Genomic DNA, 27,755 nt, shown 5'->3' with positions numbered 1-27,755 from the left:
AACTTGTCCTTTGCACAAAAATCCTTAGAGTATGTCCTGGAAACCAGGGGCTGCTTATAGTGGAAGCTGAAGGAGTCACAGGTGCTCCTCTGGGTGCTGCCATTACATCCTGGATGCTGTCAGGACATGGGGCAGGGAACAGGTTTCTGTTTACAGCAGAGCAGAGATTCCAAGTTCTCTGCCCTCTTATGAGGTGTCCACCCGAGCTCCGCAGGGAGAAGGGTGTTGCTGGGGCTGTTGTGAGCTCACTGAGGAGCCTCAGCGCTCAGGGTGAGCACAGCTGGCTCACGACACGTTACCTGAGTGTTCCCAAGCTGCAGCCGAGGAATCCAAGCCCGCTCCCGCCCTGTGCCCGGCGCTGGGCTCGGAGCGCGCCGGGAGCCGGGAACTGCTGTCCATGGTCCTGGGTGAGCAGCCGGAGCGCTGGGGCTCGGCCGGGGCCCTGGGGACACCGGGGATCCCTCCCTCCCTCCCTCCCTCCCTCTCTGTGCCACACCGTGTCAGGCACGTCTGCACATCAAGGTTTGCCAGCGTGCATGGGGAGGGAGTGGAGTGTCCTCCAAGGACTTATCAAGGGCTTCCACTGGTGCTTGTGGACCTCATGCCGACCTCTCCTTCCTTCCCACTGCCAGAGGGGTGGGTTTAGATGAGCTATTAGGAAACAAGCTCTTCCCTCTGAGAGTGCTGGGGCTCTGGCACAGGTTTCCCAGAGAAGTTGTGGCTGTCCCTGGCCTTCTGGAAGTGTCCAAAGCCAGGTTGGGCAGAGGGTTTTTAAAAGACATATAGATGTGGCATTTGGGGACATGGGTTAGTGGTGGGGGAATGGTTGGACTCGATCTTAAAGGTCTTTTCCAACTTTAATGATTCTATATTCTACCAGGAATAGTACAAGCTGGGGAAAATACTGTATTAAGGGAACTCATGAAAATACTGGAGCTGGGAATGCCACAGATCCAATCTTCCCATCCCTGTGATGTACATTAGGAAAGTAGCAAACATTAGCACTGCATTGTGGCTGCTTATAATAAAATATCAGATAACCTCAGAGTTCTGGGAATGTTCAGCTGATGTTGGAATCATTTGAAGATGTAGGCTCAAGATTGATACTTGGATTAGGATTTAAATGAAGAACAGCCTTAAAACAGTCCAGTTCAAGTCTGGTGTTGAGAGCATGCAGCTCTAGGAACCCCTTTGCTGGAAGTCTGGGGGTTTGAGCAGTTTTTGTGTCTCCTGTGCTGTATCAGACAGCCCTGAAGAAGCCCTTGCTCCTGAGCAGCCCCACATCCTCAGACAGCCACACCTTCCTCTCCCAGCCCAACCCCAGGAGCCAGTGGGGTGGGAATTTTCTCAGGTGGCTCCATGGAGGCTGCACAAGCCACGGTTTGGCAAACATGCCTGTGGAAGTATTCAGAGCACCAATTTTAATAGATAGGCAAATGAGGAGGAGGAGGCAGAGCTCATGACAAGGCGATGCAAAGCAATTGTATTACACAGTTCATGATTTCAGTCTGAAGAGCTCTGAATTCCCCTCTGAAATCTTCTCTTGGGAGTCTTTGTCCTTAAGTTAAATGACTAATTAGAGCCTGTTCACACCACAGATCAGCCAAGCAAGGCAATCTCCTAAGAGCTAATGCTGCTTACTTGCTCCCAGAGGGAGATGAAGGTCTCAGGATCTTGCAGAGAGATTTTCCCCCTGGAAATCTGTGCCTGCTACCAGGAGAACTTAGGTGGGAGGGAAGCAAAGAAAAATCGTCCCCCATGAGACAGGGCCTGCATCATTCCTTTTCTCAGGCCAATTTCTTTGCCTTGTTCTTCTTTTGCTTGAACATCTTGTTTAGTGGGAGAAAAAATGTGAAACTAAGTGCCCCAAGCTGAGAGATGTTGGGCACCCAGCAGGACCCTGACCTCCCTTGCAGGTGACAAATTGGATGGCATGTCAGCTGAGGAGGGGAGGGAGGGGCACGGCTCACGGGGCAGGGGGTAAAGTTACAAAGCCAGCATCTGTTCTGAGGGTCTGTACGGGCTGCAGGCCTTCCCATTCCCTTTGGGAAGGCACGCGGGAATGGCCTGGGGTCACTGCAGGACAAAGGCAGGGGTGTGCACGGCGTGGGTCTGAGGGGATATAGAATAGGTGCAGATATAGAAATAGATCCTGAGGGGCTGCTTGTGGAGGGATAGAAGGTGGAGAATGAGTCTTTAGAAGGAGCAGTGATGTGTTCATCTGTGAGGTACAAAAATCTGGGTTTGGTTTTCTTATCTCAGGGCCCCACAGGAATTAGTCATCCCTGAGTAATGGAGGGAAGCAAAGCTGTTATTCATCCCTCCCAAAGTCCCTCCTCTGATCATCTCCTACATTCATATTCTCTGTCTCTGACTTGTATCTTCCTTGCTATTTAGCCCCATGAGCCATTGCAAGGGGAAAAAAAAAATTCGGTAGGACTGGCAGTCTGAAATCATCTGGAGAGATGATGTGCCACAGCTTCCATGGAGGAACAGGAGTCTGGGCAATGGTATCTCACAGCATTCAGCTGTGAGATTTTGCCCCAAATGCTTTCTGTCATCTCAGCAGACCCCATCCTTTTTACTTTAATTGATTCTGTCTGGCTTTAATCTGGTGTGAGAAGAGACCTCCCACCGTGAGCACTGAGAGCTGGTTTGTGCACGGTGAGAAGCACAAGGTTATTTTATTGGAAAAGGGAGACAAGGATGTTTTGGGAAGGACACTGCCTTCTGTAAACCCATTAACAATTGAAATGAAGCCTTTCACTTCCATTCAGGGTTTGTGGGAAGTGCTTGTACAACTGGAAAGCAAAGAGCTGTAATAATAATTTTGCATTATAGCCATGTGTAGGGTTTCCTGAAGTCATCCACAGTTGGGTTGGCTCCATGCAGTGGGAGACAGTCCTGGAGACCTGGCCTTTCCCTGGGGAGCCGGGGGAGAGGAGAAGGGAATGCGTTTGGCTGTGCTCACCCCAACTGCACGATGGCAGACATGAGAATAAATAGGGAAGTTGAAAAGGAAACCTCCATTGTGAGTCTGCTCAGGCAAAGTCTAAACAGTTCAGGAGTTTGTTTTATCCAATCAAAATATTTTGGTTCAGCGGTGGTGTTGGCTTGAGTCAGTGTGTCTGGGCTGACACAGTGTTGGAGAAACACTCAGGTTTGAGGGGCTGGATCCCTGGCACTAGGGGCTCAGGAGTTCTGAAGCCATAGGAGAGGAGGGTGTTGTTCGTTGTGGCCTGGGGAGGCTGGATGGGAGCAATCCCATTTCCCATGGCTTGGCTTTAGAGTGTTCAGATATTTTAAAGCCTCTCCAAAGCTGCTCTGCAGCCCTGTTGAGTCTGATCTGCTGCTTGGAGCACAAATAAGGGGTTTAAGTGGAATGGGAAGATTTTTGAGGGAAAACAGATGAATAAGTATGGAGAGTTAATTGTCTGCAAACCCCTGAAATGGCATGAGTAATAAAATATAGATAGGCACACACTTACTCCTATCATGCCATTAGTGGTCCGTGTCTCTGTGTCAGGGAATGATGTGCAAGACAATACTCCAAAATACAAAACTACTGCCTGCAGCACTGAAGGTTCAGCTCTTTGGAAGTATGGTCTGGTTGAGGTGTTCTTCCAAAAGTATCTTGCCAAAAAACCTGAGGATCTAAGAACAAAACAAGTAAAGCAGTTGAGGATAGGCTGGAATAGATCCTGTGTAGCTCCTGACCTCTCCCACATCTCCCCCAGATACAATTCCCAGTGAGAGCTCATTGTTCTTCTAAAAAGAGACTTGTTCCTACCTGTTAGTTTTGCTTAGGATGTGATAGAAACTGTAGAAAATAATACAATGTGGGTTTTGTTCAGATATTTCCTCCTTTCCTTCCCTATCCCAGAAATCTTCCTATTTTTTAACTTTTTAGGCATTCCACCTGACCCTTCAATATTTCCATATTTCAAGGGGATTTAGCCAAATGGTGTGTTTCCATGGCTGATATGCAGCAATAATGCAGGGTTAATACCTAATTAGTTCCCAGGGACATTGAGCTTTTCATGGATATTCAGTAACAAAAGCAACAACAAACAAGCTGAATTCCTAGGTCTTAATTCATCGGGGAGGAGGAAATAGGAACCTAAAAATGCAGGAATTATTCAGTGCAGTCTGAAAGCCCCGTTCTTTCTCTCATGAAGCCCAGAGGATGCTATAGTAGCTGACAAGGGAAATATAACCTCCTCCTCCTCCTTCCCTCCCTCCCTTCAGGGGGGCTGGAGATGTGTCTGCGTTTGCAGCCCTGACATCTCCAAACAGGAAAATTCCCAGTTCTGCAGCACACTTTAAACATCTCCCTGCCCGTTCCCCTCCCTGCCTCAACCCCCAGCCAAGCTGACCCTGGGTTTTTTTGACATCCAGCCATACCTGATCAGTCGTATCCCCAGCAGCTGGATGTGATCAGAGCTGGCCTTCCACCTCGCAGGATGGCGAGCATATGGGCCTGCGGGCTGCAGCCATTATGTTCCTGAGCACTGAGCTTGTCTGCCCCTGGCTACAGAGGGTTTTTTCCCCTCTCAAGCAATCGCAAATAAACCTTTCTGATAAGTAACAGCAAAACAAACAGGCCCTTTGGCTCTGTAGGCAGTGAGAAGGAGGGAGGAATAAAAACCTGACCCAGTAACAAAATCTTTGCTGTGTTTAGGCAGTGCCTCCAGGAAAGAGAAGCTGTCTGCCCTCAGCCAGACAGAGCTTTTCTGGGAGAGGGAATGGTTTCAGGATGATTAGCCCTCAGTGCTTTGCAGCCAGGCCCTGCTGTGGGAGCTCCAGAGCATGGAGGAGGTTTGGCTCGCAGCACAGCCCTGGAGATCATCTGGACCATCAAAGGGACACTTTGAGCTGACCCGTGTGGGCAGTCTGGTCTCAGCCTGGAACTGAAGCAGTTGAAAGCTGAGAGTTGTGAGGGTCCTCAGCCCTGAGCAGGAGGGTGGTGCAGTGCAGGAGTTCAGGGCAGCTGTGGGAAGAGGCTGGGGACAATCCCAAACAGCCTCTCTACGTCCTTTCCTATTTCCAAAAACTTTCCAAAAAGTGTCTCAGGTTCTGGAAGGACTCACAGGAGGCCTCTGGAATTTGTCATTCTGTGTTCCAAGTGAAGTGTAACCAAGTCCCCATGTCTTGGGGGATTCACTGTGGTGCTTGGAGAGCTCAGGAGAGGTCCCTGAATGTCCCCAGCACCTTAGTGTGACCTGAGCCCTGATCACTGTGGAAAGCATGAGGCAACAAAGAGATTTTTGCATGGAACGTGTTATAGAAATGGTGGAGTTTACCTTCCTTTCTGGAATGCCAAGGAAATAGGACTTCAGCCTTCCCAGACAATCCTGGCTTCCCAAAACTATGGAGCTTAGAGTATGTGCACGCCAGGGCATCCAGATGAGACCTGACATAGTCTTAAATTATGGTCTAAGCCTGAGGAGGTGAAGAACACCCTCATTTTGCTCTCTGAACCCTGCTAATACAACCCCACTGTTGCTGCCTCATGTGTGTGGTACTTGAACACCCAGGGCCACAGAAATCTGTGGATGAGCAGGCAGGGGAAAAGCTTGTTTTGAGATGTTCAAAAAATGTGATGAAAGGTGATGAACTAAAAAGCCTCCTGCTAACACAGGCACAACCCCTTTCAAGCCAGGAGTCTGTGTTCTGGGTAGATGTCCCATTTCTCCAGGGTTCTTTGAGGGGCTGAGCCTCTCCAGTGCTCTCCCAGCTGCAGTCAATAAATGATGGGCTTTTTCCACTTGGAAGCCAGACCTGTGAGGAACCTTTGAGCCCTTTGCCTGGGCAGATATGGGCAAGGTTATCACCCTGGCAGGGCTATGGTGAGCCCGGACTCTGCCTTGAAACGCTGCCAGAGTCTGCCCCAGGCTCGTGCTGAGAGGCTGGAAGCACATGAAGGGCCCGTGGCGCTGTCACCTCGGGCTGACAGGGGCCAGAGCACTGATGTCACCACACAGTTACAACAGATGGCACCAGGGACAAGCAGTGTTGCTGCCAATGCTTCTTCTCCTTCAGCAGGAATCACTCCTGCGGAGTGGTGGAGTTCTGCACCCCTAAACACTTGAGCTGTGGAGAGGAGCTGGAAATCCATCTGGGAAATGCATTCAGAGAGGGGAAAATGAGAGCATAAGCCATGGGATCAGCACCAAGTGGGCCAAACATCGCTGTCAGTTACGTCCCAAGCAGCTCTATTGAAGCAAACAGCATTAATTGTAGATTTATGCCAGCATTTCTGAGAGTCACTCCTGGGACAGAGCCAGTTCTGGTAGAGGATTAATCTTGTTGGAAAACTCCCTCTTGTTCTTTGCTTGGTGTCTGACGCTCGCACATGCACAAAAACAAATCTCGGTGACCCTCCGCCAACCCAGTTAACTAGCAGGGAATTTGGGGATGTGAAACCTTAGCTTCCCCTCCAGCACAGCTCTGCATCTGCCACAGCCCTTTTGGAAGGCAGGACAAGCCACCTGCTACTTGTTTTGCTCAAAGAGAAAATGGCTGTTGGGCACATAGGAAACAGCTAATCTGGTCCCATGGGAGGGAGCAGCCATTTGTCATTCCCACAGTCTCCAGCACAGGTACTCAGCACCTTGCAGGGCTGGGATTTTCTGTGGGTGTTCTTCCCAGCTGCCAGTAGTTCAGTGGTTGGCTTTATCTGATGTGGGTATTTCTCAGGCACTGGCATTTGGTCATTCATCTCAGGACACAGAAAAATACAGTGTGTTCTATTCCCACACATGCATCCCTTCTCAACTTAAAAATTGACAGAGAAAGCCGTGCATTGCATGTGCCGGGTGTGTGTCTCCTTTGCATAAGGACACATGTTTTACAATGGGACATTTGTGCAGTTCAAGATCTTCCAGAAACATGGATCTTCTCTAGTTCTGATCTGTCTGTGCCTTAAGGATGGTCAGTGGCATCCTCTCATCACACTTCCATAGTGTCATTGCACTCCATGTGACACTGGAGTGTGATTTTTTTTTTTAAAATATTTTTTAAATTCAGATTTGCCAGTGGAAGTGCTTCAGATACTTCCCTGAAGTCTCAGCAGCAGAAGGGATAGTTTAAATGTCTCGAGCAGCAGGCTCAGCTCTGCAGGCTGCTCAGCCTTTCCCCCTTCCGAGGGCAATAAATGGAATACCATTCAGTTTACTGCCTGCCCACAAGTTTCAAGTGGAAGAGGTGAAGCAGAGCCTGAGGCCAGCCACTCCATGGGTACAAATCAGTGTGGCTGTGCTGGCTTACCCCAGCTGTGGGGCTGGCCCTGCGGTCTTGTGTTCACATTATCCTGGGGCTCTTATTGCAGGAATGCAGGGTTGGCCAGATGTGCTGGTCACAGCATCCCCTCCCAAAGTGGCAAGGTACCAGCTGCCACTCCCTGCCCTTGGAGCAGCCTGGTGGGGCCTGCCTGCAGCATGGAAGGTGCTCTGGGATCCTTGGGAATAGCCACCAGCACATCAGGGCTAACCCTGTTCTGAGACACAACACTGAGAGAGTAAGAGCAGTCGAGGAACTTTTCCCCCTTGGAAGTGATGTTCATCTCCTCCCCCAACCCAGCATATGGAATTCTGGATCACATTTCTCTCTCTTGCCAATAAATATTGCAGATTTATTGCTCTCTACCTGGTGGGTAGTAAATTGCATTCCACCTCTGTTATAAGGCTCTTTGCTATGACACAGCCTTGCAGCTCCATTAAACCTTAATTACAGCAACACTTCATTGGGTTGCTGTGATGGCCCGAGTGCCATTGCAGTAGGGAGGAAGTATGGCCAAAACAGGCTGATGCAGAGGGGCTTTGTTTTGTTTTCTTTCCTCCCTTTTTAAGGATTATGGAGAGTTGAGCCCAGCAAGGGGAATAGAGGGAGCCTCAGCCTCCTGCTCTCTGCTCATTTTCCACAACAGCTGGCGTCACCTGCCGCAGCCCCGGCAGCTCCTCTGCGCCCTGATGAAGTGCTCAGCAAACAGCCTTGCAGGCTGCCTCTAGTAAAGGCCTGATTTGCATTTGTGCTGATGGGATGCATCCCAAAGCCAGAGTTATCCCTGGGTTTGGTTGCGTGAGGAGTGTGGAGTTTGGCCAAATGGAACACCAGGAGCAGCACAGCACTTGGATTTCTCTAGGCTGCAGCGAGACAAATGTAAGAGCAGCTCTGCAAGTGTGCAGGCTCGTCCTGCAGCAGGCAGCTTGCTCTGTGTCAGCTCAGGGCACTGTTTCTGGTGCCATCTGTCCTTCCCTGCAGCCTGACAGGGAGTGAAGCTTTGCTTCAGCAACCTCTGGCTGCTGAGGCAGCTCCTCAGAGGCCAGTGCTGCCTGATGTGCTCCCCAAGCTCCTCTGGCCCTGCTGCCTGAGGCCCCAGGAGAGGCTGGGAGAGGGTGGAGGGCTCCATGCCTGGGGACATTGCATGTGTGGATTGATGGTTCTCGTCTCCTCTCTGCAGCCAGGCATGGAGGAAGCACAGCTTGGAGCTCCAGGAGAGGCTGCCCAGTGCCTGTGCTCCCTCCAGACTGAGGGGGTTCTGCTTGGCCTTATGGCTTTTGTTTTGGAGATCCTTCCTGGTGTGGGATGAGTCCCCCAGCCCCTGATGCAGGTTCAGTAGGAGTGTGCATTGTACAGACACCTCTCCTCGTGTGGATGCTCAGGCCTCTCTGTGGGATGATGAGCTAACCAGAAGGCACTAATGGCTACGCCAGCCACTTGGATTTGGTGCCGTTCCAGAGGTGAGGCTGTATTGTCAGATCTGCTCATGACAAGGACTGTTTCATTCCCAGTTTGGAAATTATTTGCCTCCTTGGCCATACTGGTGTGATACCAAGTGTCAGGTGTGGAGTAGCTATGCCAGTAACCAAAATGCTGGGATTATCCTCAGGATTCCCTTTACCTTCAGTACTGATCTCGACTGGTGTGATCACTCTGTGTAATGCTCTTCACTCTTTTGTAAGTCCACTCATGTGAGCAAGGATGTTTGACAGAATTTTACCACACCTATAACTTTGTCTGGTACATCCACACAGGGTGTACTCGGGTATCCACAGGGAGCTGCAGGTAGGCAGCACAGAAATCTTCTACACCACTACTAGTGCAGAAAGCAGCTACCAGGAATCAGCTAAAACCCTTCTGCAAATTGAGTTGCTGAACTCTTTAACGAACAACCAGCACATGGGAAATACTTTCCTATGGAGAGCCTGTGTTCGAGCCTTGTTTGTCCTTATTCTCCCCTCTTGCAGCAACCTTGAGATGTCAGACGTAGGAAATGTGGCCACAGCTGTTTATGCACTTAGAGGGTTTTTTCCAAGGCCACATCCTTCTATTCTCCCATAGATTACTTGAAAAGATGCTGTGGGGACTCCAGCAAGCCAAGGTCTATGTGCCATGTGCAGGTGTTGCCAGGAGATTGACATTCTGAACATTTGAAAACTATCAGAGAACTCATTTGGTGGTGGGCTTCCCCCCTCTCCTCCTTCCTTCCCTCCCGAGCTCTGTGCTGCAAGACTTTTTGCTGGAGATTGATATTTCTAGCAGAGCCACATTATTCAAGCCATAGTCAAACAGGGCAGCACGTATTAGGAAGGAGATGGGCACCTCAAACTTTTCAAAGTGTTCAACTTCTCTGGGATGAACTGTCCCTCACCAAAGCCCTGTGCAGCCCTTGACTTATCTTCCTCTATAGGGTAGTTAAGTCATGCTCACCCTAAGTGGCTCAGAAAATACCGCTGCATCTTCTAGGAAAATGTCGTCACCTTGATGAAAACGGATTATTTTTCTATGTGAAAATGAGTAAGTTTTGAAGAATCTTTGTTTTAAATAACATGAGGGAAATAGTATCAGAGGTCTGACTTTGGTAGGTGCAAACCAAAGGAGTTTGTTCTTTCTTCTTGGAGGGAAAACTTTTAATTTTTAAAATGCAGTTTATGTGTAGGCAAATTAAAGATGTATAAAATTAAATGGGACTGTTTTGAAGGGATTGAAAATATATATTTTGATTAACTCAAATGAATTTAAAAATAAATCATGGGGAAATGAAATGTTGGTGGAGGATTTTTTTTGGTCCTCATTTGAAATGAAAAATAATTTGCAATCTTGACACTTTTCACAGAATGAAAAGTCCATTTGCTGATTAAGGTCCAGATTCATCCTGGCTAATTTCAGGCACTATTGAACTGCTTTGTGCCAAAGGGCACTTTAATCCACCTGAGGTTTAAATTGCCCTCTGGAGGTACCTATTTCTTCCTTTGATAAGACAAGGGCAACGTGACTGGTCCTACGTGTGCCTGAGATATCCACCTGAAGCTGGGTGCCATGGACAGGGTGCAGTGCTTGGCCTTGTTTTGGTGACCTCTCAGGTCCCTTCCAGCCCAAACTATTCCATGATTTTATGATTCTGGCTGCTCTGTGTGCTGCTCTTGTGTTCATGTGCCCTTCCATCTCTCCCCTCAAAAGCTGAGGGACTTGGGCTTGGGTTGGATTCAGGAGTTGGACTCCATGATCCTCCTGAGTCCCTTCCAACTCAGGATATTTCATGATTCTATGATTGATTTTTTTTTTTCTGAAGTGGGAGGAGATTTCCACTAAAACACAGTTTATCTACTTGTTTCCTGTTGGTGGGGAAAAAAAAATCTGGAGAACTGGCAAGATCTCCTGATGAGAAGGAAAGGAACAAGATTTGTGGTTAAGATTGAGGGAATCACAGGTTCATTCTCTTTTAAGAACCACATCCCCCGAGTCTCAGCTCCCACATCTGGTTGGCAGAAGGCAGGTCCTCTCCAAGAGCTCCTCCACAATGTACCAAACACTCTGCTCCATCTTTAGCACTCCTTGACCCAGAACAAAAGTGAAAATACTTGGCATGCCAGGAAAGGTTAACAAATAAATGATGCACAGCCTTCTCCTCCCCATGACATCATTTCCATGTGAGAGAACAATCTTTGTGCCACACCTGGCAGTCTGGTGACAGCAGAGGGACACATCTGCTGCAAGTCATTTCCCATGTTGGGATTACACAGCGCTGTCCTGCCTGGCTGGGTTCTCCACTCCCCTCTGGGTTGAGGAGGTAACCTCTGGGAGGTCAGGTCTGGCTCACTTTGTCACCAACCAATGTCATCTTGTCTTGTCCATGGGGGCTTTGGTCACCTGTCCAGTCAGCCAGATGCCTTTGCTTTTGGTAGCTGGACATTTGGGAAGTATTATTTCTTTTGAATATGTAGCCTGTACTGTTCTTATTTTGGGCTCATAAAACATAATGAGATATGGGTCAACATTTAAGCTGTGTGGAAAATTACATCCTGGAAGACTTTGTGGAGCCGAAAGCTTATCTGGTATTAACTCTCATTATACCATTGAGCTGTGCAGCAGCAACTGTGGCCTTTGGACTAAGACCTTATTCTCCTTTTAGAGAGCTCTCCATGGCTATTACACCTGGTGCCATGAGCAGCGTTCATCCTCCACTGCATTTTGCTGGGAATCATGGAAAGCTTTAAGTTGGAAGGGACCTTAGAGATGATCTAGTTCCACCCCATGCCATGGGCAGGGACACCTTTCCCTTGATGGAGCATCTCACCACACTGACATTGCCTCACTTCTTTGTCCACTATGGAGCATTTTATTCACCTTTCAAGTTTCCAGGAACTTTCTCAAACTTGTTGCAGCAGCAGCTCCTTGGCAGAGCGCGTAGGATGTGTCTGAGTGTCTCAGTCTGAGCATCGCAGGCGTGTGCTCTTGGAGGCAAGCAGGCAGCATAGGAGGCTGGGGGAAGGAGATTAAAATATAGTTGTTGGCTGATATGAAACAAAAAAAATGCTTAAATAAACCACAAATTACAAAAAAAAAAAAAAAAAAAAAAAAAAAAAAAAAACCTGTGAGAAAGAAAGAAAGTAACAAGTCTGTGGAGGATGGATGTTTGGAACTGTTCAGCCTAATGCATGCCAGATTCCTTCTCTCCTCGCTCCCCCCACCCCCTCCCACTGCCTTCCCCTTACCAAATGCTGTCTGCTAAACTTCTGAAACACCCTTTGCCTTTTTGACCCTTCAACTCATCTTGAACTTAGGAAAAATTGGGGAGGCGGGAAGGACTCGTTGCCTGCGCAGTGCATGTGGCTGTGCTGGGGCAGGGGGTGTGCGCCGGGGGTCTGCGAGCGGGGGGGCTGACATGGCTTTGTGTGCTTGATGCTCCCCTGAAAACAATTTGTATCCTGTTAATAGAATTAGTAAATATTTGTAGCTCCCTTTGAAGCCTGTGTCCCCAGGGGAAGTCTGGGGGTGGGGGGGCTCAGAGAAATTAGAGACAAGTTGCTGATTTAGTCATCCTGGCCCCTTCCCCCCGCCTCTCTCTTTCATTTTCCCCTCCTTTATGAAGACACTAAACAGACAAATTGGAGGTTTGAAACGAGGCTTGTGCTGGTGCCTGCGGAAGTGACAGGGGTGGTACTGGGGGGCCTGAGAGCTGCTAATGCAAAAGCCATTCACATCTAATGACCCCATTTGGGAGCCAAGTTCCTGAGGGCTGGGGGGGCCCTGCCAGGCACAGAGCCCTGCAATGGGCAGGTGCCCGGGGGGCTGGCAGGGCTCTCTGGCAGGGCACTGCCCCATGCCATGTGGGGGTGGCTCCAGACAGCAGGATTTGCCTTCCTGGGCTCTTTCAGCTCCATCACCCTAAGTAACCATAAAGGAAGATGTGTGTATAAAATTTCACTTCTTCCAATTACACAACCACAGGATGGTTTGTGTAGGAAGGGACCTTAAAGACCATCTCATTCCTACCCCTGCCGTGGGCAGGGACACTGTCCATAGACCAGGCTGCTCCCTCTCTCTTCTTCCTGGTGAAGGATTATAAACCATAAAGGACAATGGGAGAAGAAAGTGATCTTGGATCGGAAAACTGAGTCATGAAGGGCTGAGACATTTCATTTCCCGTTGTTATTCCTGATTTCTTTACAGAACTGCACAGATGCACAGGCTGAGCTTAGATCACCTGCAAGTTTTTAGGGGGTGGCCGTGTTCCAGCTCTCTGCCTCCAACAGCTGGCAGTTGGAGTCCCTGTGAGTGACAAGGGCCACCCAAAAGGAGGCTCAGGTTTGAACTGGGGGAAATTCAAAGAACTGTTAGCATCTCCTGATGGCAGCATTGCTTGGGAGTGACTTTGACAGGCTTTAGGGGGAAATTTGTACCAGTTATGTTACTTTAAACCTGTGTTGTGCCATTGTTTAGGGAAACTCTCACTGAGTTGACAAATCCACCCAACTCCATAGCTCTGTGATCATGCAAAGCAGCTGAGCTCTTACAGGTGAAGTGACCTGTAAAAACGTACATCTGAAATAAGCTTTTGCCTTACCCACAGTCTGTAAACAAACTGCTGAGTCGGGGGAACCAAGGAGGGGACACCACATTTCCTGGAAACCACTGGGGCTGGGCTGGAAACACCTTGTGCAATAGGAGTTGCTGTGCTCCAGGTGTTGTAGAATCAGATAAATGTGCATCTTGGTGCCTGTCCAAATTAAACTGGTTGGACTCGAAAGCCTGTGTTTTGAGGGTTCAGTGTTGGTAATATCAATGCTTTCTATGTTTTTTCCCTGTGAACCCTGGCTGGGAAGGAAATGATGGAGGCAACGCTTAGCTGGGAGAAAGTGTTGCTGCTAGAGGGGCAGCCTGTGCTGGAGAGGAGAGGCAGCACTAGATGGGAGCCACCTAAAAAGAAATCAACTGGCCATCACACAATTTTCCTGTGTGCCTTAGAGGATCCCCTTGCTCCTTGAAAACAGAACAAACCATTCCAAATGGTGGTGGGTCTGCCTGCTAGGTGAGGCCAAGCAGTGATGGCATCTCATGCAGCTGAGAACACGTGGGAGGTGAGGGAATGACTCCCCAGGCCTGGGTTGTGAGGTTGGAAACTTGCCTTGTGAATCTGGGGGGCTGTGGAAAGCAAGGAAGGAACCTCAGGTGGGTAATTTCTGTCTTGAGGGACGGAGCGAGCGAGGCAGGCTCTGCAGTTGTTGGATATTGGGTTGTCTGCGTGATGGGAATATTTAATGGGATTGACAGAGGCTGCCAATGTCACCTCAACAAGTCCTGGTGGAGAGAAGCTGGGGGTCAGGAGGGTGACCCCTCAATGTCTGCTGGTTGTCTGGTCCTCTCCAGGAGCTACCAAGTCACCCAGGATTACTGACTGAAATATGTGCTTCAAGTTAGGATGGATAAATCCATTTCTCAGCTGGAAGTTTGGTGTCTTGGAAGAACCCAGATAAAATTATTTCATTTGTTTATACATGATTGAAGGTTGGCCTTCAAAGTTTGCTCACCTAAAGAATTAAAACCTTTTAAAAGCCCCAACCTTTAGCTGAAACATCAACTCTGTGTAAGAAATTAAACCATAAGTTGTCTGAAGCTCATGAATTTTCCTTTCTTGAGAACAGGTTTAGAAAGAGAGAATTTTTGCAGTTGTTTCTCTCAAGTCTTGCTTGTTTTTTGTGCAAAGGCACCAACAGCAATGTTCACAAGCCTTTACTAAAGAAAACTTTCTTAGGAAAATAGTTGCAAACCACATTTAGTATGCTTCAACCAGCTGGATTTTCTGGCAGCTCCAGCAAAATCTAAACAAGGAAAATGGTTGTCTTTTTTTTGTTGTGTTTTGCAATATTTTTCTGTCCAGACTGGACAGTACAAAGCACATCCTCTGTGGGAAGGTGTCACGGGCTGCAGATGAGATAAAGTTCCCTGTGATTATATGGGGTGTTTCCCAACTGAGAGTCAGCACATGTGGAGGTCCACTCCTTTTAATGCTCACAAGCAGGGAAAAGGGAGGAAGTGGAGTCCATTAAGGAGAATAGTAAAACCAGGAGTCAAGTAATGAATGAGGGACTGCTCCAGCAACGTCATGTGAGCACCTCTCCCTCCCACTCGTTGCAGGAGGTATGGGCCAGTCCTGAGCCCCAGATCGTGTGAGCAAGGGCCTCTTTTGCAATCCTATATGTCTGCTGTACCTTTTCCAGACATGCATCTCTGGTTTTATTGAGCACACAGCTTGCTGTGGTCCTTAAGTTCCCTGCAGCTCTTTCCACTCCCCTTCCCACCCACAGCTGAGAGACCTATTACCAGGTAATGATGTGTCAAGCAATAGCAAGGTGAGGGAAATCACTGGAGGAAACGCTGATGTAGTGGTGGAAGCATCCACGGTTATTCTGTTTTCCTTCATGACCTGGTTTTCTACCCCCAAAGCCTTTCAGTTGCTGCTGTTTCTCCTTAGGTGAGTAGGTGGCTTTGGGCGCTGAGAGAACAGCAGCAGGTCTAGAAGTGTTGTACTGTTTGTCTTGTCCTAAGGTGAATTATGTTCTCAAATCCCCAGACTTGGAAAAAAATGCTTTGAAGTAGTGAGCTTTAACTTCTCTTGGGTCTGTACAATGACAAAAGAGTCTAATTAACTGTGAGTTTGTGTTTATCTGACTTCTTCCAAAATTGGGTCCAGTACATCTCAAAGCTCAGTCTAACTCTGTATGACCTGACCTTGTTGGGCTCCAGGCCAGCAATGGGTGACTTCTCCACGTTCCCTCAGGGCGCTGCCTTCACTCTAGCAGAGGTTGGAAGCATCTAAAATTGCAGTGTTGTAGAAAGCTCTGCAGAACCAGATCTGCTCCTGGATGAGCTCCCTGCAAAGTGTTGGCCATCTACAGCCTGGGCTCTGTGTGAGTGAAAGCGATCTGTCATCCAGGGCTGCACCCTCTCCTTGTTCTGATCTCAGCCTAAACCGAGGGAAAGGCTTGCCTGGCTTCTTGTTGCATCATGTGCCATTTTAATGGTTTCCCATATGTTAAATATTTTCTCAGTAAGTGGGAAATCCAGTGTTTCTAGTGAAGCTGACGTTAAATAAAGCCATTTTGAAAGTATTCCTGGATAGCAGATCTGCAAATGTGCAGAAACTCTTTTTTTTTTTTTTTTTTTTTTAACATCAAATGCTTAGAGTTGCATTCTGAGATTCCCTGCAAAGACTCAAGCTTAGACTATAAAATCTAGTTTGAAATTTAATTTCCACCAGTATCAGTGTGGAAGAGATTAAATGGGGAAGTCCACAAGGAGAAAGATTTTTCTTGGTAACAAAACAAACTCCACTGTGAGCTGGTGACAGGTTTTATCAAAAATATTTTAAAAGCTGTCATTTCATATTGTTTCTGCTTTACAAATTTAAAAATGCTGTAGAAGCTGGAGCCATTTTTAATCTCTTTAGGGAACTAATTTTACAAATCAGCCACTGTAGCTTTGATTATGACAAACTTTACTTTCTGAAAGCAGCGGCTGTGGTAAGGAGGAGAAAACACATTCTTATTTTGCAAAAAATTTTGGTAAGTTCAGTAAAAATATAGATAAATTATTCCGAAAGGACCCAATTGTCTTTCCAAATGCCAAAAGTAAAGAAATATTCTGGCTAAAAATTTTGGTTTTGAAAAAGAAAAAAGCCTGGTTTCAACTTAAAACACTTCTGATGCCAAGAATTTAAGCCAGCTGTCATTGTCTTTTGTATCCATAAACAAATGCTTTGGTCTCCCTAACAAATCTCAAATGAGGAAACGGAGAATGGGAAAAGCGAGGGCTGTCTGTCTGCAGTGCCTGGGCCAGCCAGAGGGTCTGACACGGATTTGGGGCTGTTTCCCTGGAATCCTGGCCGTGGGCAGGGAGCTGCCGAAGGTGAAGTCACCTGGGAGGAGAAACCCTTCCATCAGATCCAGGGAGAGGAGATCCAGCTGGGCCGTGGGTGTTCTAGAGAACCTGCCCCGAGGAGGTGACCGGTGTCCCACCGTTCCTGACCAGCCATTCCAGCTCTCCAAGGACACTGGGTGGGGCTCTGACCAACTTGGTCAAGCAGAAGATGTCCCTGCACATGGCAAGGATCAAGTTGGTACCAGATAATCCTTAAGGTCCCTTCCAACCCAAAGCAATCCATGATTCTCTGATTCCTGTTTCCCATAGCTGTGCTGTGACACTCAGTGGGAGCAGACTGGGCAGAGTGATGTGTCAGCAGAATTTTAACAGCTTGTTCTTAACAGCTGGAAACCAGGAGTGATTTGCTCCTCTATCTCTTTGGTCCTAGCTCCTTTATTTTTTTATTTTTCCTCTTTAAATGTTAACTCTGCTTTAAAGCAGGAATTCCTCCTGGAATGTGGGGGACAGTATCCCCTGTGTCCTATTTCCCACAGTGCCGACAGCAAAGCCCTGCAAATATGGATGAGGATTTTGGGTGCATACACAGCTTGCAGATCTTTGTTCTGTCCCACAGATTCTGAAGCCTCAACTGTTGTAATTTTCTACCTTATAGGATTCTCTGGTGCCTGCTAAGTTTGGGGTTTCCCTCTTTCAGGCTATTATGGGAAGTCTTTCCCACCTGGTTTCCTGGTAATGTGATACTTGTTGGAACTATGTAACCCTGAGATCTCTGTTGAAAAATGTAGTATTTCAACCAAATCAAGATCTGTGGCTCAAAGATGGTGAGGTAACTGTGGGTGAACAGGCTCTGATCACACCAGCCTTGTCTCCATAGGAATCCAGGGAAAAAAAAAAAAAAAAAAAAAAAAAGCTGACATCATTTCTAAGTCTTCTGCCTCTGTTTAGCTTCAAGTTGTTGGTGAAGGTTAAACAGAGATGTTCCCCAGATGGTTCATCTTACCAATTCTCTCTCCTTTCATTAGTGATCTGTGTTGTTCTCTACTTCTGTGATCAGCTTTAGGGTGGTTAATTGATAGGGACTGTTTGGTTTTTTAACTGCCTTTATCCCTGTGACTCCACCTGGATTCAGGGAATCACTGGCCATACCTGCTAGAAGGTCACAGACCAAGTGTTTTTTTGAGTGCAGGGTCTGTCAGCTGTACACAACTTCCACATGTTAAACACTGATGTAAACAGACTCTCCCCTTCCCTTTGGAGTCAAACCCAAGGTCAGGAGAACAGGAGGTGCTCAGCTGCGCTTCACTCACCACAGGACAGACCTGGAAGTGATGCTAAGTTACTTGGGAAGGATCCTGGATGGATCCCTGTTCTGCTCATCCCTGGGCACAGAAAGCCTGGGCAGCTCTGCCCTGCCAATGCTTGGAGCTGATAAAACATCTGCCTTTGCACTCAGGAGATGCTGCAGACTCGAGTGACTGTCACTGAGCTTCAGGATCGAGGCTGGGCAGAGCACAGGGTGGAGTGAAAAACCTCCCAGGGTAATTAATCCAGTCCTATTACTCCAGCTTTCGGCTTTGTTGTTTTTTTTCTAAAGCTGGCCTGCAAAACCCAGGTCTCAATTAATAGTATTATCCTGGGGATGACATTTCCTCAGTCTGTCGTCGGTTATTTTTTAATTCTCTAATTTGTTCTAATCTGCACATTGCCTGCACATCAAGTCAGCCATGAAGACGCTGCATTTCCAGGTTCCTTCCTCTCCATCCTCCCAAAGAAATTAAAGCAAGGAGGCTGCGGGACCACAAGTGCAGGAAATAGAATTAGGGAACATATTAATTGGGGCATCAAGTAGGATTTTGTTCCAGGCGGTTTCCTTCCGTGAGCCACTTTGATGCTTCCCCTTCGCAGCTCTGTTTCTCATTAAAAGTATCCCTTAATGGCAAATGTTGTTTATGCATGTTGCAATTATGTCATGCTGTAACCCCTATGCTGGCAGGCCGGGCTGATTGGCGGCGAGGAGCGGGAGGAGGAGGAGGAGGTCAGTTGTGGGGAGGAAGAGGGGGAGGTAAACAACAGACAAATAGTTGCAGCTTTGTGGTTGAAGGATGGCTGCTCCAAACCCCTCGGTGTGTCCAGCCAGGCTGGACACAGCGTGAGAGTCAGGGCTCGAGGCTGCTCCTTCCAGGCGGGTTTTAGGCCTTCTGTGCTTTACTGGGCTTGGGGTTTGCAGCACTGCCAGCAGAAAGGGACAGGTAATAGTAAAGCTCTGCTTTGCAAAGTGAGACCTGGGCTCCCTTTTCCTGTTTTAGCTACTGTTTGACTTAAGAGAAATAGGATTTTGGCTTACTTAGTGGGTTTTTGGCAGGAAGGGAGCACGGGCCTTTGGAGTTTCCTCTGTTCTCCATGGCTCTTGTGCCATGGCTACAAACCTTCCACGGGGATCTTCTTCAGGGCACCGAGATTGGCTCTGATCTCCTCAGACCCAGATCCTGGAGCGAGGCTGCTCCTGGGTGACTCTTGACAGCACGAATTCAAGGCTGTGAGAATAGCTCATTTGTGGGAGGGTATTTGTTTTTCCATCCAGGCAGCCAAAACCTCCAGCTTCCCCTCTCCCTTTGCTCGTGCACCGGGAGTGCAGAGGGTTCATTCTGCCCTTGATCTCTGAGCTTGTGTGATCAGCTCAAGGCAAACCTGATGGTGAACTTCACTTTGTTCTCTCATTTTTTAACCGCTCCTACTGCAAAATGGATTTGCCCCCGTGTCTAGATCTCAACAGCAAACAATTAACAGCCATAATGAAAGAAAACAGCTCGTGTGTGGGGAGAGCAAGCCAAGCTGTGTCCATGCCCAAGCAAGTTCAGGAGCCAATACAAATACCACTGCTGTGTTTTGGAAACTCTTGGCCTCTCTGGATTTTGGGAGCCAGCACACAGTGACTGAAGCTGATGGCGAAAGCAGTGAGCAAAAACCTCAAAGCTGTGAAAACCAGAACACGAAACAAATCTAAGAGAGGGAAGACAAAAAAACCTCTCTCTTTCCTTCCTTACTAATATCCTACCTAAAGAGACTGGGGCCTGAGCAGGCAAACAGGCCGAGAAAACCACAGAAGCTGGTGAATGAGGAGAAACAGACAAGTGTAGGAGTCACAGAGGAGAAGTCACTCGGTGCCTAGAGCCAGAGCTGCTGTGAAATGACTCATTTTCACTTTGCATGTATGATATTTGCATGCAAAACACATTCTGCAAACCGTCACATGGGGATTCTGCTCATGGGTTTTGATCCGGGATGAAATTTCACCCTTTCCTCCAGCAAAGTCGTTTATCTTTCTTTCAGGGAGGAGGGAGGAAGTGGGAGGGAACTGCAGGGAGAGAGAAAGAAATTGTCCTTCAGGCATAAAATTCAGGGATTTATCCCTCAAAAGGGTCACTCAGCTGCTTCCTAACATGGGGACAGAAGTGGGAGATGCTGGTGAGAGCACAAGGTCAGGGCAGAGGTGGTTCTTGACTCTGCTACCTCCGCCAACCTCTGGCCTGAGCTGGAGCGATCCCAGTGCAGTCCTTGGCCAGAAACTGGGAGCCTTTACACTGCTTTGACTTAAATCATTATTCAGCTAAAAATCTTCTTTGGAATGAAGTAAAACTCTAGAATTAGACCCATGGCATGTTCTGTTAGTCTTGACAGAGATGCAGGGATATCCCCTGAACAGGGCAGAAGAGCCACTTGGCCATTGATCTATTCCCTGTGAGAGGTTTGTAGTGTTTTCAGGATGTTTTCTGGTGTATCCATCATCAAAGGGACTGGGATCCTCAGTGATGGACAGACTGTGATGCAAAAATACTGATAATGCCAGCATGTGTGCTGGGCTAGAGGGTGTTGGCTCTCAGGGTCAGGCTGAGCTGACAAACACAGGGAATGCTGGTTTAGGAATAACTGAAGAGGTTCATAGCCTGACAAATCATCAACCTAATCCTGCAATAAGTCTTGCTGCTGTTCCTGGGCGTTTCATTGCTTTGGGGCTTGGACTGGTCTTGGTGTCCTTGTAGAAACAAGTTTATGGCAAGATGTATCAGCCATCACTGCTTGCCTACCAAAGGGATGGAGTTTCCCAAGACTAGGATTGCATTCGTGCAGTCTCTTAACATTCTTCTGTCACTTCTTCTGTGCCAGTGGCTGTTTCCAAAGCCTTACAATGCCCTGTGTGGCCTTACAGGAAAGGCAAACCTTTGGTGCCCTGCTGGTGCAAGTGAGTGAGCTGAGTCTGTCAGCAGCTGCTGCTTGTCCTCCCAGGGCTTCCTAAGCCAAAGGAGCACACCCAGAGGTGGGAATCCTGATGGCAGAGCTGTGCCGTTTCCATCAGCTCTATCTGGGAGTTGATAGCCTTTTAAATTTTAGTACCTTACCCACACAGGAGTTTCTCTGGCAAAGCTCTGCTGTCTCTGGTGCTTATGAGTGAGATCTGCTGTTCTTGTCATGGCAGACAGGGAGAGGCAGGGGTGAATGGAGTTGGCTGACAGAGCTGTGCTCTTGGGAGCCTTTTCCCTCTGGATAGTGGCAGTTTCTCCACTTTGGGAGCCTGAGGGCTGTGTCAGTCGTGGCAAGGACTGTGCCTTGCTCAGATGGATTCATTTGGGTATAGGAGGCCATGCCAGGGCAGGTGGTATTAACAGGGGATTTTAGGGTTTGGTTTCCAAGGTAGTGATTGAAGTGGAAGGCTCACCCATGTGAGCTCAGTCCTGCACATCAGGTGATGAGAGGGTGGGTAAGGATCTGCCTTGCATTTGCTACCTGTGTTCAGACCCTCCATCTGCATGGAATAACGTTTCTCTGGAGGTTATCCCAGAATTAAACCTGTCCAGTTGCCCTTAGGCTGTACCTGGAGTTTACATTGTGCACAGACCCAAACCTGAGCTCAGTCAAACTCGCCGTGTTCCGAGCATGGGCTGCTCTCCAAAACTGAGGGTGGTGAGCTCTGGGGCATCCCAGCGAAGGAAAAAAACTTGGGACAAGCCTTCCCCTTTGCCTGAGCTCAGCTGTGTGGGTAGGGAAGGGGCTGTGCCTGGGCTGGGGTCACCAGTCCGTGTCCAGGCTGCAGCACTGGCACTAAGGTTGTTCTGTTCTCTGATGCCATAACCCAGCACAGCTGTACTGGGGTCCCCAGACACCTGAAACAACATGGCAGCAGATCACTGCAATAGTCAAAAGTGCTTTGAAAGGACCTATTTTAGTGCCAAGGTGGAGGAAGGACATCCCAGAACAAGCACAGCTCATAAACAGAGGCAGAACTGCCTCTGGGGTCCTTCTCTGAGCCCATGATTTTTACAAGGACTTTCAGCATTTCCCAACTGTTGGAGATGTTGGATCCTGAGTTTGGAGGGTTGTGTGGGCAAAGGAGTGAGGCTGCAGTGTATCAGCTCAATTCTCCTCTAAAGATACAGTTTTCTCAAAGCCTAAGCAAGGAAGGAGGAGGCTTCACCAGGTAAACAACCTTAAATGAGGGCTATTTTGCTGGAAATGTTTATACATCATTCCTGAAAAATACACAAAGCATTGATAGTATAGCACAGAGGTCAGTTTGTGCAATCAGGAGTGTGAGTAGGTGTCTGTGTTTGTTTGTGAGATATGTCCTTCCCTGAAAGTAAGTTTTGGAAAACAGTTGCTGACAGGTGAATTTTTGCTTTAGAATTTCCTAAAATACCCTGATCCGTCTGCACCAAGTGACTGGGAAGAGCAGTGATAAACGCCAGCCCTCGTGTCTGTCTGCCAGGGTTTCCTGACAGAATGACACAGGCAGATGTGTTGGGGTGTGTGGATAATAAATCTAACTAAGCAGCCCTGGCTGCAGGCATGGGTTGGCACTGCAGCACGTTCTGGGTCTGGCATGTGCCAAAGGCTGGATCTGCTTGATGGCACTGTAGAATTTCCAGATCTCTGGGTGTCCAGTTAGAGCTGCTGCACAAACCAATGTCCTGGTACCTCTTTCTGTGGAGAGATTGATTTTCATCACTGGCCAAAAGAAGACAAGTGGGGACATCTATGGTGCGGTGTCCTTAATTCAACTCCTGACCCACAGCTGGAGGAGTATCAGAAAGCCAGGACAAAGTCTCTCATTTGGTAGTAGAAATTTAATCAGGTGACCCCAGAAACCCCTTGATCAGAGATTTTTGGCTTGTCCATTTTGTTGTGTTGTAACACTGGGGAGAAAGGCTGAACGTGCTGCTGTTGGCTCATGCCATAGTGATGCCTCAGGGTGCTCTTGAGGAGATAACACCAACACTGTGCCACTCTGCATCTGTGCCAGCTCTTTGGATGTAAAACTAATATGATTCAAAGAATTGGGAAAGTAAATTGGTCTGGAATTAACCTTGTTGCAATTCCACTATTCCTAGCATGCTGTGCCATTTTCTGCCTTTTTCTTGCCCTGAATCTCCACTGCCTCCACTTAGATACACAGAGCAACTCTGCTTGTGTGTGCCCTCAGAATCACGTGTGTTCCCATATTCTGCTCACAGGCACCAAACCTCACAGTCCCTGCGGTGCTGGAAATCTCTTCAAATGAAAGATTTTCGTATGAAAATGCCTCTGTAATTTAGCCTGCTTATGGAAAAAAGAGTGGAAACGCCTCAAGTCAACAACACGGCTCTCAACTTGGGTGGCCAAGGGGTAGCAGGTGGGGTGCTATGGCAAAACAAAGCCCAGCTTAGTTACAGAAACCTCTGTCAGAGAGGATTTCTTTTTTCTCACACACATGTACATACATGTGTGCCTTCATCTCCTGCAAGCACAGCGGGTTTGCTCGAGCACACAACTCACTCCTGTTGCCACAGACCCTTCTGCTGACTCAGTCCTTGGAGCCCTGGTGTGAGCAATGCCAAATTGCACTTGGGTGTTGCTTTTGATTTGCTTACTGCTGAGTATTGAAAAGAAATACATCTATATTGAGGCACTTCTGTAGCAGAGAGCTGAGATCCTGAACCCCAGCTTTGGATCTCCTGCTGACCTGGATGCACCTGCTTGGGCAGGGGAGGCACCTGGGTGAGCAGCCCCTGTGAGAGCCTCCTCAGCCGAGCAGGAGAAGCACAACTGAGTCAACAGCATCATCCAAATTCCAAAGTGTGGGCGGAAGGAAAGAATCACCCTTTGTTGCCGAACCCAAAATCCCGGAGCGTTTTTTGCCGCGTAATTTGCTGGCATCAGCAGATTCTGGGTGTTTTACTGCCAGCAGCCGGACTGAACTTCCTTGAAGTTGCAACATCAGGAGGGTTAATTATGTACAAAGTGCTGGCCAGTGCCGAGGTCTGGCACGCAGGGCTCCAGCTGTGCTGCAGAAATGATCCAGAGGTGATTGTCACGGCCGGAGTTTGTGTGTTCCTGGGGTCGCTGAAGGCAGGGCAGGGCTCTGGAAGGAGCTTCCCTTTCTGTGAAGGATTCTAGTTCAAAGGGAATCACATTAGTCTGGGGAAGGTTAGTATTCCCAGGAATGGAGCTGCAGCCCTTTAATCTGGTTCTTTCTCAACACTTCCTAGCATTGCAAATGCCATTTTCAGCCATTGCAGAATTATACTTAACAAATATAAGAAAGGAGTTTTGGGGGGAAAAGTGAAATATGTTCATTTTGGCGCTTGTTTTTTTGGTATGAGTACCTGAAGTCTTTACAGCTGAAGGAGTTGTTTAATGTTACTGAAGAACTGGTGAATTGAGTTCAGCTGAGGTGTGTGGAGCTTTGTCCATAAGGCTTGGGTTAAACCTGGTGTTGAGGAGATCCTCCCTCCACACTCCTCCAATCATTTGCTGAGCCCTCCAGAGAGGCAAAGCGTTCATTCTGCTCTTCCCAAACACCCAGCAGCACTGCCAAGCCTCCATCCTCCCCCTCCCAGCAGCGCTTCAAATACGGTTGGTGGATTTCCCAATATTTGTAAGCTCGTCAGTCAGGGCTTATCTCCTTGCTACATAAAAGGACAGAAAGCACACATGGGCCTTATCGGGGAGCCAACAGCGCCGGAGGCGAAGACATGGGAAGTGTTCTGTCAACAATTCAAACAGTGCAATTAAAACGTGGATCAATTCCTTTTTCACTTGCACTGGTGGTGTCTCATCTTTGGCTGCCAAAGCTGTGCTTGACACCAGACTTAGCCAAGATCGTGATGCAGGTTCTTAAAACATTAAATGTTCCTCTTTCCTCCTTTGCCTGGCATCTGCTACCCCCATCCCAGTTCAGCCACTTCATTTTTTTGGTTGGAAGAAACCTTTAAACTCATCCCACCCCCTGCCATGGCAGGGACACCTTCCACTATCCCAGGTTGCTCCAAGCCCTGTCCAGCCTGGCCTTGGACACTTCCAGGGATTCAGGGACAGTCACAGCTTCTCTGGGAAATCCATCCCAGCCCCTTCCCACCCTCACACGGAGAAGTTTCTCCCCAGTATCCCATCTAACCCTACCCTCAGCAATGTGCAAACTGTCCTTGATACTTTCAGTTTAAGGTCCTTTGCCCTAATGGGAAATTGTTGTTCTCCTTTGCCCAGTGCTTGGCACTGTGATGTCCCCACTTTGTATTTTAATAAAATTTTTTGTTAATTATGACACAATTGAATTACAACAGCAGCATACTGGCAGATGCCTTAAATGCTTGGCTGTCATTTGTCTGCCCTAGGTCAGATGTCAGAGCTGCCAAATGTCAGTGTTGCCAAATGGGAGGGGAAGGGACTTAAATACAATTTAAAGTAACTTTTCCGCCCTTTTTTTTGGTAAATGGACCATTTTCCTTCATGTTACAACGCTATCAGATACCTCCAGCCCCCATTTTCCTGTTAGAAATACCTGACAAGGGAAAGCCCAGTTGTTTGCACTGCTGATGGGTGATTTTTTTAAACAGTAGTAGAGTTTGACTTGATTTTTGGCTTAGATGTGCAGTGCAACCATCTTGTGTCTTCCTCACTCCAAAGTGAATGGCTGTTTAATCTCCAGCCCATGGAAAAAAAAAAAAAAAAAAAAAAAAACAGTCAGGACATGCAAGCCCCCTGAGATGGGCTTTATAATTGCTCTAGCTTGACACTCCAACTTAGTGTCCTCATGGCCACTGATTGATTTCAATTAACATTCCCATGCTCCAGGCACTATAAATAACCCTTGTCTGGCCGGCTGCTTCCCCACTGCCAGCTCAACCTTTCTCCTTTAGCTGCTGCTGCTGCTCATCTTGCTTCTTGGCTTGGCCTCAGGCTCAGTCTATAATTCTTTCCAAACTTCCCTGTATAAAATAATCATGTACATGAAGTAAAACAGGAGTCTCATATACACACTTAATAACTCTTGTGTACTGTATGAGTGGGAATTCCACTTCATAACCCCCAGAGCTTTCAAATGGTTCTCATTTTCGGCGGCATTCCTCCTGCGAGATCTAAAACTTCCCATTTTATCCCAAGCCGTTTCTTTCCCTTTCAACCCTTGGATTTCTCTGCTGGATTTCGGGGGACAGGCAGCTTTGTTGTCCCTTTAGGCTGTGGTTTCAGCAGGGAGCTGATAGCCCTGCTCCTGAGCTCTCAGCCAAATGTCAGGGTTCTCTTCCCAACGCCACATTTTCCAAATTAAAGCTTGGGCTCGCTTGCAATCCAGAGCAAAAGGCTCTGAGATTTAGACTAAACTGATAAGATAAGCTTACAGGGACCCAGGGCTAATGTTCTACACGTGTTCCTCTGTCTGCCTACCTGTTATCTTGTTCCCAGTGAAAAAGAGGAGAAAGAATATCGGGTGTATTTAGACACTTGGTGGATGTGACAGCTAGATAACATCTGTATATAGATATGGATATATGGATATATAGATCCATGGATGCAGGAGCACCACTGACAGATAAGAGCCAGCAACCTGCACATTTCTGAGGCCAGCAGGGACAGTTGCATCCAAGAGTGCAGAACTGGAGAGTTTCAGTTTGGGGGTGTGTTGTTTAGATGATGTTTCGAAAGCCAAAGCAAAATAGACACCTCTTTGATAAAATACACGTGTTTCTCTCTTTCCCTGCCAGCTGGAGATGGGGTTGGAGTCTCCCAATCTCAAAGTAAAAAAATAATAATCCATTTTTTGTCTCTATTGCATCTGGCATTTTTTCTTTTTTTTTTTTTTTTTCCACCTGGCCACACATCCAGTGGAAGATCTCCAAACACCCTGATCTATCGGTATTTTGAATTTGGAAGATTTGTGTTGATTTGGGGATTACTCCACAAATATGGGAGAAGTACAAGGGATGACAGGTATTGTCCTCAGAACCTCTGGCTTCAAAAATGTGTGGTCCCTGTAGAAATACAGCGATACAATATTGATAGAATAGAAATACAGTGATGTAATAAAATCAAAGGCAGGCACTTCTCCAGGTTGGCAGAGTCAGAAGTGCAGGAACACGCATGGATGGAGAAGCCCAGGGAGCAGGGAAGGCTCGTGCAGATGAGAGGTCACAGTCGGAGCCCCGCAGCCACTGCATGTGCCACTGTCCCCATCTCAGCACAGGTGACCTGCCATGCTGGCCAACCCCTGAGCCGTGCTGGCAACTTCCTCAGCCATGCTGGCAACTTCCTCAGCCATGCTAGCAGCCCCCTGAGCCGTGCTGGCTGCTGGGACCCAACCCTTCCTCCAGTGCCACGGCTCCGGCTGCGTGCGGAGCCCATGTGCTCCGTGCGTGTCGTGCAGTGGCTGCTCACCCTGGTAATTAAAACAGTGCTTTCAGTGGTACATTCTTGGGCTTTTTTCTTTTTTCCCCTCCCCTTTTTCCACGTTTGGAGCCTGGCCTCGGTCCCTCTGTTGTGCCCTGTTTGCTCTGTTTGCTGAGCTCTGTCAGTGCTGGATCTCCGTGATGGGCAGCTTTGGCCGAGGGAAAGGATCATGAAATTGTAGGAGTGTTGAGGGGCTGGACCCAAAAAGTGGAACCTCTAGTCCAGATATGGTCTCACCAGTGCCCAGCAGAGGTGGATAATGATCTTCCTTATTCTGCTGTGCATGTTTTTGGAACAACTTGCCCTGTGTGTGATGAGAGGATGCTGCCAGCTCAGCTCCATCCTAGTGCCCACTGCAGAACTGGTCCCAGGTGCTGAGCTTTGCCTGCTGCATT

The 27,755-nt window shown here is 48.0% G+C and overlaps 1 protein-coding gene and 1 long non-coding RNA gene across 3 annotated transcripts in view; one reads left to right on the top strand and one right to left on the bottom strand.

Moving 5' to 3' along the window:
* The first annotated feature begins 270 nt into the window (after positions 1–270).
* The window catches only part of TBX3 (T-box transcription factor 3), a 149,836-nt gene continuing 122,351 nt past the window's right edge, over positions 271–27,755 (top strand). The window contains exons 1-2 of one of the 2 annotated variants that reach the window (XM_053959207.1): positions 271–407; positions 12,955–13,055. The gene's annotated coding sequence lies outside the window, so the exon portion shown is untranslated. The remainder of the gene's footprint in view (positions 408–12,954; positions 13,056–27,755) is intronic. The other variant, XM_053959208.1, reaches the window with a different exon arrangement.
* On the bottom strand, positions 845–4,501 carry LOC128797026 (uncharacterized). The gene is made up of 3 exons (XR_008433982.1): positions 4,405–4,501; positions 3,489–3,654; positions 845–1,395 (listed from the first exon to the last, which is right to left on the bottom strand). It is a non-coding gene; the product is annotated as an uncharacterized LOC128797026 (long non-coding RNA).

Source organism: Vidua chalybeata, chromosome 18 (genome assembly GCF_026979565.1).
Source record: "Vidua chalybeata isolate OUT-0048 chromosome 18, bVidCha1 merged haplotype, whole genome shotgun sequence".
Classification (NCBI taxonomy): Eukaryota; Metazoa; Chordata; class Aves; order Passeriformes; family Viduidae; genus Vidua; species Vidua chalybeata.
This window is presented reverse-complemented; position numbering and strand designations above follow the sequence as displayed.